Source organism: Triticum urartu, chromosome 2 (genome assembly GCF_003073215.2).
Source record: "Triticum urartu cultivar G1812 chromosome 2, Tu2.1, whole genome shotgun sequence".
In the NCBI taxonomy this organism is placed as follows: Eukaryota; Viridiplantae; Streptophyta; class Magnoliopsida; order Poales; family Poaceae; genus Triticum; species Triticum urartu.
In genome coordinates, this window is record NC_053023.1 from 279,382,723 (window position 1) to 279,393,813 (window position 11,091).

Genomic DNA, 11,091 nt, shown 5'->3' on the forward strand with positions numbered 1-11,091 from the left:
CTTTGGTAAGAGATTTTTTGTTCGCAACTTTACAACATCGAATCGGACTTTTTAGAAAGTTTCCTTGGACAACTAAAATTAAATAAACAAAAAACAAGCACTCACAGGATTCGAACCTGCGACACGCTGGGCAGAGACTGCGTGCGCTAGCCGCCTGGCTACAGCTGCGACTGCGTTAGTTTGCAGGCTTTGGCGTTGTTATACATACTCAAATGCGCATGGCCGGCGGTTAGGCCCAGCTAGGCCTGCTATTTATTTTTTGTTTTGCGTTTGGCTCGTTCATTGCCCAGGTTTCTTTTCATTTTAGTTCTCTTATGTTTTACTTTTGTTTCTGGTTTTTCCTTTAAAAAACTTTTGTGTCTGGTTTTGGCTTATTTTTAGGTTTTTCTTCATTTGTTTTTTATTTCCTTTTCTCCTTATTTTTTAATTCATTGGGTTGGTTTTTCTTCTCGATTTTTAACATACTTACTTAAAATTTTTAAGATAGGCTCCAGTATATGATGAACATGTTTTCAAATGAGCATGAACATTTTATAATGTACGCCGAGCAATTTCTCTGCATATAGTGATCATTTTTAATGCATGATGAACTTTTCTTCACAAATTATGAACATTTATTTAATATATTAAATTTTTGTAATGTACGTTGAACATATTTTGAATGCATATTCAACATTTTTTAATATATGTTGAACGTTGTACATAATGCGTGGTGAAATTTGTAATTTAAGGTGAGCATTTTCTTAATATACAGGATGATTTTTGTATAATATGTATTTTGAAAAAGGTTCAACATGTATTAATAACTTATTGTGTAAAATTATTCTTGCATTTCAAAAAGTGCGTCGATTTATTTAATAAAAGCTGAATAGTTTTAATGCATTACTAAAATTTATCATGATTACAAGTTTTAACTTGTAGTCAACTTTTTAAGTAACCATGTCTTTAAGAAAACAGTGTGTTTGGCATTTTTTTAAACTTGTTTATTTGAATAATATAATGAGGATACACAATAATAGTTCATGCTTGTGGTTCTCAGTTAAGACACAAAAAAGATGTATTAATATCATGATTAAAAAACGAGTAACTCAGCACGCGCAGCCTCGTTGGGTCCAACTGCCGGCCCAGCATGTCACAGCTAGTATAAAAGAGTTACCGACTACAGCTCTACTACGAGAATCGTCGTGGCTTGGTGGCTAGCGCGCGCAGCCTCCGGACATCGCGTCCCAGGTTCGAATCCGGATGGCGCTTATTTTTCGTTTATTTAGTTTATTTGTCCAACGTAACGGAAACTTTCAAAAAAGTCCGATTCGGTGCTGTAAAGTTGCGACGAAAAAATCTCTCACTGGAGCCTTTTTTCCAGCAAAATAAATGGGCGTTTATGTGATTATATGTAAAGCAAGGGGGTTTCCTGCAAAAAATATGGCACGTCAGCACCTGACAGGTGGCCCCCGCTGGTCAGATACACCGTCAATACATGTTTATACGTGGTTTAGACCTTTTTGCAACGGCATGGCACAGTCTTCGTACTGACATGCGATAATTAGCAATCTTGGTACCAATCTGCATCTGATGCCTCACTTGTGGTACTTTTGTACAATTAACTCGTTATAGAATGGTAATTGATTTCTGCAAATTAAATAAAGCTACTAAAAAGGGTCATTACCCTTTACCTTTCATTGATCAAATGCTAGAAAGATTATCCAAGCATACACATTTTTGCGTTCTATATGGTTATTCTGGTTTCTCTAAAATACGTGTGTCAAAAGAGGATCAAGAAAAGACAACATTTAATTGCCCTTTTGGTACCTTTGCTTATAGATGTATGCCTTTTGGTTTATGTAATGCACCTGCTACCTTTCAAAGATGTATGACTGCTATATTCTCTGACTTTTGTGAAAAGATTATTGAGGTATTCATGGATGATTTCTCCGTTTACGGAACTTCTTTTGATGATTGCTTAAGAAACCTTGATCGTGTTTTGCAGAGATGTGAAGAAACTAATCGTGTCTTGAATTGGGAGAAATGCTACTTTATGGTCAATGAAGGTATCGTCTTGGGGCATAAAATTTCTGAAAAAGGTATTGAAGTGGATAAAGCTAAAGTTGATGCTATTGAAAAGATTTCATGTCCTAAGGATGTTAAAGGTATAAGAAGTTGCCTTGGTCATGCCGGTTTTTATTGTAGGTTCATTAAGGACTTCTCTAAAATTTCTCGGCCTCTGACTAATCTCTTACAAAAAGATGTTCCTTTTGTCTTCGATGATGATTGTGTAGAAGCATTTGAAATACTTAAGAAAGCTTTGATTTATGCGCCTATTGTTCAGCCTCCTGATTGGAATTTACCATTTGAAATTATGTGTGATGCTAGTGATTATGCTGTAGGGGCTGTTCTTGGACAAAGAGTTGATAAGAAATTAAATGTTATCCAATATGCTAGTAAAACTCTCGACAGTGCTCAAAGAAATTATGCTATTACTGAAAAGGAATTTTTAGCTGTTGTGTTTGCTTGTGATAAGTTCAGACCTTATATCGTTGATTCTAAAGTAACTGTTCACACTGATCATGCTGCTATTAAATATCTTATGGAAAAGAAAGATGCTAAACCTAGACTTATTAGATGGGTTCTCTTGCTTCAAGAATTTGATTTGCATATTATTGATAGAAAGGGAGCTGAGAACCCCATTGCAGCCAACTTGTCTAGGTTATAGAATGTTCTTGATGACCCACTACCTATTGATGATAGCTTTCCTGATGAACAATTAGTTGTCATAAATGCTTCTCCTACTGCTCCATGGTATGTTGGTTATGCTAATTGTATTGTTGCTAAGTTTATACCACCTAGTTTCACATACCATCAAAAAAAAGTGTTTCTATGTTTTAAGACATTACTTTTAGGATGACCCACATCTTTATAAAGAAGGAGTATATGGTGTTATTAGACATTGTGTACCTGAGAATGAACAGGAATAGATCCTACGCAAGTGCCACTCCGAGGCTTATGAAGGACACCATGCTGGAGACAGAACTGCACACAAGGTATTGCAATCCGGTTTTATTGGCCTACTCTCTTCAAAGATGCCTGTAAGTTTGTCTTGTCTTGTGATGAATGTCAAAGAATTGGTAATATTAGTAGACGTCAAGAAATGCCTATGAATTATTCACTTGTCATTGAACCATTTGACGTTTGGGGCTTTTATTATATGGGACCGTTTCCTTCCTCTAATGGGTATACACATATTTTAGTTGTTGTTGATTACGTTACTAAGTGGGTAGAAGCTATTCCAACTAGTAGCATTCATCATAACACCTCTATTAAGATGCTTAAAGAAGTTATTTTTCCAAGGTTTGGAGTCCCTGGATACTTAATGACTAATGGTGGTTCACATTTTATTCATGGTGCCTTTCGTAAAATACTTGCTAAGTATGATGTTAATCATAGAATTGCATCTCCATATCATCCACAGTCTAGTGGTCAAGTAGAACTTAGCAATAGAGAGCTTAAATTAATTTTGCAAGAGACTATCAATAGATCTAGAAAGAATTGGTCCAAGAAACTTGATGATGCATTATGGGCTTATAGAACTGCATATAAAAATCCTATGGGTATGTCTCCATATAAAATGGTTTATGGTAAAGCATGTCACTTACCTCTTGAATTAGAACATACGGCATATTCGGAAATTAAAGAGCTCAACTATGACTTCAAACTTGCCGGTGAGAAGAGGATTTTTGACATTAGCTCACTTGATGAATGGAGAACCCTGGCCTACGAGAATGCCAAACTGTTTAAAGAAAAAGTTAAAAGATGGCATGACAAAAGGATACAAAAACGTGAGTTTAATGTAGGTGATTATGTATTGTTATACAACTCCCGTTTAAGATTTTTTGCAGGAAAACTCCTCTCTAAATTGGAAGGTCCTTGTAATAACCTGGATTTTGGCCCTTCTCTTTTTCTTTTGATTTATTTGGTTTTTGCTCTGTTTTTCTTTCTGGAGTGGTTCTGTGGCCTTGTCACCTGGGAAATCAGCTTCATTTCCTCTCCCAAGTGGCTCATCATTCTCAAAACCTTGCCAAGATCATGTCACTTCACTCTTTGACCAAACTCTAAAATCTTTTTCTAGGGAATATTCCTTTTCCTATTAAAGGAATAACCCTATCTGCCCTAGGTGGTGAAGCAACCTATATTTTTACCCATCCAAAAATCCCCAAATAATTCTTATAAATTGTTTGGGTCATATCTTCCTCAAATATGGAAAAATATTTCATTGGCCATATTTCTCATTATGCTCAATAAATTCATTTCCTATTCTGCCTAAATGGCACATTGTGAAGCAAGTGCTATTTATATTTTCCCATTTGCCCCCAAACTTCTTGTGCATGATATATCATCCAAATTATTGACCTGTGCCAAAATTCACTTTATTTGCCTAGCCAAACTTCCTCAGTGATTTTTCCAAGTTCATGTCTGAGGGAAGCCTTTGTGAAGGAAGTGCTAGCTAGGGTTATCCAAATGAGTTGATATTTTTCACACTCCTTCATGTGCTCATTTTATCCCACTCCTACAAATTTCAGCTCCATCCCTTTATCTATGTGAGCAAAACATCAAATATTTGATTCTGTCTATATTTTCAGGTTGTGAAGCAAGTATATTTGATATTGCTTCATTTTGCCTAAAACTTTGCTAGAGCATTCTACTACACAAATAACTTCTCTCCACAAAATTTGTCATTAATTCTTAAAGCAAATATTTCTCTAGAATGTCTGCAAGTTTCTAGACATAGGGAATAGCTGTGAAGGAAGTACCATTTTGGTAAAACCAATTGGTATGAAATTTTTACAGCACCTTTATCAGGCAAAATCACTCAGCCTTGCAAAATTTCATCTCTAGTGGTTACTCTATGTGAGTGAACCATCATGATTTTGATTCTAGACCAATAATGGTAGTTACAAAGCAACCATATTAATTAATGGTCCATTTCCCCTCAAACTCTCCAGAATCATAGTCCTTCTTAAGCTAATCATCTCAGACAAATCCATTTGGCCTAAGCACTTCCCTGTTGATCACCAGTGCATGGTCAAATTTATTGCAGTAAACTTCACGCGACGATTACCATTTAACCAGACCTCTTTTCATCGATCTACCACCTAACTTGAAACCTCCCCTGAAGGACTTACCACTAGAAAACATGTTCAGGCCCCTCTGCCCTACTACATGCTAGTGCGCGTGGTGACCGCGTTAATGGCAGGCCTGTGCACGCGCCCTGTGTGCAGTGGCCGCGTCTAGGGTGTCTTCTTGCTCGGGCCCCTCCTTTGCTCGGCGTCTCGGCGAGCACGGTCGTCTCCCCTAGCTTCCTCTCATCGTCGTCGTTCTCCTGGACCCCTCTCCCCCTCCGTCCGCTTCCTCACGGACGCAAGCTGCCGCGTGCCCATGGACGAACAGTGGCAGTTTTGGCTAGGAGCTCGCCATCTTCTTCCTCCCTGCGCTCCCTTGGCCGGCTCTTCCCGTGAGCTCCCCCTCCTGTTCCCTCTCGTCGCCTGCCTCCAAGCTCATGCGCGCGCACACGTGTCCGCGGTGCCGGCCACGTGTCTGTGGCAACGACAGCTCGACCTACCTCCCCCCGGTTATATATCGCCATTCCCACGGCCTCCCGAGCTCATCAGCCTCCTGTCCGCCCTTCACAAGCTCTCCCCAACCAATTGTCCGAGCTCCGAAGTCCCTCTCTGCCCTCCATGGCCGTCGTTGACCTCAGCCTAAATTGGCTCAAGCCGAGCCCTCCCCTTCCTTTCTTCCACCACCAGTAGAACCCCTCCACCCCGGCGAGTCCCTCCCCTCTCTCCTTTTGTAGCTGGAGCAACCAGATCACCATGCCCCAACTCTGGCCGAAGAGTCCTCCGCCATGGACCAAGCTGCGGTCGCTTCATAGCTCCTTGGCAGTTCCCAAGCCCAGTATCAGATATGCCTCGGCTTCCCGATCTCGCCGGTGTGCTGGGCCTTCCCGGAGATGTCCCACGCCACCGGAACGGACGCCTGCAGCCTCGGTCGTCCTCTGCCTTCTCAGGCGAGCGGGAAGTAGGAGAAAGAGAAAACGCCAGGCGGGCCCCCTCCTTTCCCCGACCCCACCTGGCAGCCACTCCGGCGCTGACCCCGCCCTGTCCACGGGGATAAGTGGCGTGCCTCGCCTGTAAGTCCCCGCGTTGACCCGAGCTGCTGAGGTGGACAAGTGAAAGTGTATTCTGGTGAATACGTTTTCCTCCACCGAAAGCGCATTCCATTTCTTCTTCAACACAGAATACGTTTTCAGTTCAGTGAAAGCGTATTTCTCTAATTGCGCTTTCTGTTTTTCTGTCCAGGCCCTGTTTAAAAATATTGTCATTACAGATAGGTCCCTGGCAGAAAACACTTCATATCTTCTTACTCACAACTCCAAATGAGGTGAATCCAAAGCCCACTTCTTCTTTTCGGCGAGCCTGTTCCGATGGAATCATTTTCACCATGTTTTGACATTCTGAAAATGAAAATTTTACCCCTGCCCTTATTCAGCCCTCCGAGAGAGAAAGATTTCCGGCGTTTCTTTCCGCGAGCTTCTCGCACATCTTCTCGGTGATTTCTTCCACCCCAGGTAAGCCACGCCCTTCATTAGCAAGATTGCAATGCAGTGACATGGTTTAAAGTTATTTGAACTTGTTTAAAATATTGCATTAGCTATGTAGGATTTGATCATGGCATTTCTCGGAGTATTGTTTTGATCTTGATATTGCCATGATATTGCTTCGAGTTCTAGGACTTATATTTTGATGATTATGTGGATGCCATGTTGCCTTTGGATTCTTAGTGGCTATTATGATTATTTTCATGATGGTATCTAGTATTATTTTGGAGTATTACTTTGGAGATCATGTTGCCTTTGGATTATTAGTGGCTATTGTTATTTTCATCATGATGCTAGTTGATATTATGTTTTGAATTATGATGTTGGAGATGATGCTTGCATGTGGACAATAGTTGTATAGTTAGTTCTTGATATTTGAGTAGTAGTCTTATCATTCTTGGATTCATCATGATAGTAGTGTTATGCTGTCCTTGGAGTATTTTGGAAATACGATATTCAACTTTGGATTATTTGTTGGATATTGCTATGACTTGGATTATAGGTAGATAGATGATATCGGAGTATGAGTCATTACTATTATATTTTGGGGATAAATTATGTCATTAATTAGGTCCGGTGCCACCGAAACAGGCTTTTTCCAGTGCAACCACATTTTCCTTTTATGGGAAGGCCCTAATGCGGTCTATTGTTGTGCCTCTCACCGGTGCCTCCAATGAGGGAAGGTTATGGGCGTGCGGTACCCTGGCCCGGTAAGCAGACATAACCTTGTGTGCCCGTTGTTGTTGTTATGTGCACGTGTCCCTGTTTGGGACAGTTTATTGTTTTGGCCACGACGGTGCTTGTGTGTCTTTGGTAGACACGGGGCCACCCATGACTAGCCCAGAGGGGAGCGAGTCGGAGTGGCCGGGAGAGTGTCATGCCAGTAGATCGGTTTTTGTTGGAACGCCGTTGGTCCACCCGAATGGGAGTGCGAGGCCATGGGTTCCGTGGTGTGGGTAAAGTGTGCCACCTCTGCAGAGTGTATTTAAACTATCGATAGCCGCATCGTCATTCATGCGCATGGGTTCGTACTAGGTCACACCGTTCGATCAACTCCCACATGACGGAATGACTTATAGGTGATTTATATGTTGATATGTTGAGCAATACAAATTGGCAGGATGTTGATGATGACGTTGGAGACCAGGCATTGGTCATGGTAGTGATCGCCGGAAAGATCACCGTTTGAGACCAAGTGTTGGTCATGGTAGTGATCACCGGAAAGATCAAGGTTTGAGACCAAGTGTTGGTCATGGTTGTGATCGCCGGAAAGATCACTGTTTGGTTTTGATCACGAGGTGATCGAGATGGTATATTGCTTGGCCGGTTAGCCAAGAGAAATATGGTCATGGGGATCTGAGATGGTGATTAGTATTATATCAGCTTCATACCGTGTTTAGTAGTTGTTTCATCATTATAGTTGTTAATTTAATTAACCTGTTAATGCTATGTTATTGTCTTGCCTTGATGTTTATGGTTGTTGCGAGCTTGCAAGTACATTCAATGTACTGTCCTAGCATGTCATGCCAGATTGCAGGTGATGCCATGATTGTTTGATTGCTTGTCGAGGTTGCCGTGCGTGCGAGCTAGATCGTGTCCCAGCCAGAGTCCATGCGGAGTGGAGTTCACCAACTATCATTGTTCCGCTTCTAGAAGTATTCCGCTGCTATTAGTTGTTTCGCTGCTTGCATAGAGCAAGTGTAGTATTGCAGGCGTAGTGTCGCCGTGCTGATGTGCTTCTTTGTAACATCAGACCCTTGTATTATTATTCTTGTAATAAGAGCTGATTTGTTCTATGTCAAGCAGTGACGTATTCCAGAGACTTCTCCTTGATGTCTGGGCTGGAATGCGGGGTGTTCCGGTTTCTGTGAGATAGGGTGCCACAGCGCTTGGTATCAGACCAGGTTAGGCTGTAGGACACCCTAGTCAGTGCGAGCGGTAGAAACCAGTAGAAATCGGTAGTATAGAGTTTGGCTTGTTTATTGAGTTTGGTTGCTACATTTGTTTGTTGCATAGCATGCATATAGCTTTATTATTTTGCTACTAACGGTTCAATCTGGTGAGCGTAGATGGCATCGGTTCGGATCCACTACAGCTCAGCCTTTGCATTTCTCTAGTTTTCTTTTCTTGGTCGTTCTTCGGTGTTTGGCATCATTTCCGTCCCAGCGGAGTGATGCCAACTGATCCCGACACTTTTGCAAAAATGGTGCTCAGGTATCGCATTGATTTCTTTCTTTCAGCCCCATTTTGTTTCGGTGCTAGACATGCTTCTATCCCAGATCATTCTTTTATTTTGTCGTGTTGGCAAACCTTAATGATCTTAGTCATCACGAAAGGGCAATGCCAGCTCAGTTTCCCGCCTATCCTTATTTCTTGGACGGGTATTTTCCGTCCGCTTGATAATAATGTGGCAACGACATTTGTGTCCTGCTACATGGTTACCATGTACGTCCTCGCCTCAGAGCTAGTCCAGGTTGCTACCTGGCTAAGCTAGCACTTGGTGTAGCGCTGTTTACACCAATTCTTCCACACCTTTATTCGTCCTCGTGCACGTCGTCACAGCATGCTAGATCATAGAACCGAAGATCCAGCGAGATTTGTGTGCTTAAGTAGGCATGCATATTGTGTGACTAGCAGTAATATGTGACATTGATTGGGTGTGAATTGATTGTTGTTGTGTGCTTTTGTTTAGTTGAGTTTTCTTTTGCTTCTTTCTTTTTTGGCCCTGGTGTTACATTATTTTCCCCCCGATAAATAATTGCTCATGAACTGACACTGGACTCGAAGAAGTAATAAGGAATTCAAATCTTTGGAAACTCAGCTAAACAGAATGGAATTCTCTGCCGACTGAAGTGAAATGGGGAATATCTAATTTTGACACTGATAATCAATTTTGCATTAGTGTGCACTCCTCACAACAGTATTGATAAATCAAGTCCCCATGAGTACCAAATCCTCACAACAGTAATGCTTAAGTCACCAGTAAGTTAAGTCATGTACAAGCTCAACGGTATATTTTCAGTCAAAGGTACAGATCATATACAAAATTTGGCTCAGCGATGCATGATGCTTGAAGTATGTTATCATCTGAAATAAAGTCAGAATGTGATATGCTCAAGGAAGGCAGTCAAACAAATTTTCTCATGCAAATATTCAGCCATAGAATATTCTGGGTGTCTGGGTGTGTGGATTTCATTCTGCATATCAGTATGAAGTTTTGGATATAAGAAACCCAAAATTATTCCACACGTTGTCGGAAGAAATTTATGATGCAAGGCTCCTCAATTTTCCTCAGCCTGATATGTGCACAATTTTCGGTCCAAGATACCCGGTCTTTCTCAACAAGATACCTCGGTAAAAGCTTCTGACAGACTAAAATGAATTTTTCTCAAGAAGCAAACCCGAGGAGAAGATTCTCAAGTACGGAACTAAGGCTTCTCCAGCACAATAATTAGACCAAGCTTCGTGTGTCAGCTATAGATCCTTCTTCTGCATGCTACCCAGACAAAGGCTTCGAGCAGAAGCTAACGAGCCTTCCTCAGCAAGCTACCTGAATGGTTTTTCTCTGAAGTGCAAGGATCAGGTTTGCAATAATTTGTCAGAGATACAATGCAGTCAAAACATATGCCTATCGCAAGGATCGAGTGTTCGGTGGCATATTCTTATTATACATATGGTGAGCATGCAACCCCAATCATATTAGTGACTCATACGAGATACGGATCCAACATATATACTTAAAAGAAATGTATGGATCCAACAACCTCAAGGGCCGTGCAAATGAAGATAAACAGAGATACATTTCATATAATATAAGGATCAACAAGATCTGGGGATGGCATCACCGAATCAACAGTCTTGAAAATGGTCATCAAGGTCATTATTCCCGCAATTGACAAGGAGATGCCTTAAAACCTTGTCACCTTCTTGTATGATTGGCCTCAACAACCAGCTCTGTACTGCTACAAGTCTTGATTATATGTCATATGTGCGCGGACTCAGGTCAGAAAACAGGCACAAAGGAATAATGCCAACAGTATTGCACTAATCATGTCCCTGGTCATAGGAAGAATCAAAGACAGGTGTGGCCAAGTTATTCCAATAAGGTATCCTCACAGAGAAAATCATGACTATTATAGGGTGAGACTGACAGCAAAGGTATGATGATTTTTGCGCGACCATCAGGGTCCGGATACCCAAATCAGTTGAAGGCCGTATTTCCATATGGATCCACAAAGACATACTCTCAGTGGCCTACTCTATTTTACAAGGATTTCATATCCCGCTGGGAATGGTTAATATGGAAAATCCAAATAGGTATACCGACAAAATGAGAAAGTCAAAAGACGAACAATCAGCTCAGACCAGGTATACTCACCGATGGAATCTAGTACATGGTCAGTCTTTCAGGAAAAGCATTTGTCCGTCAGCCCCCTGTC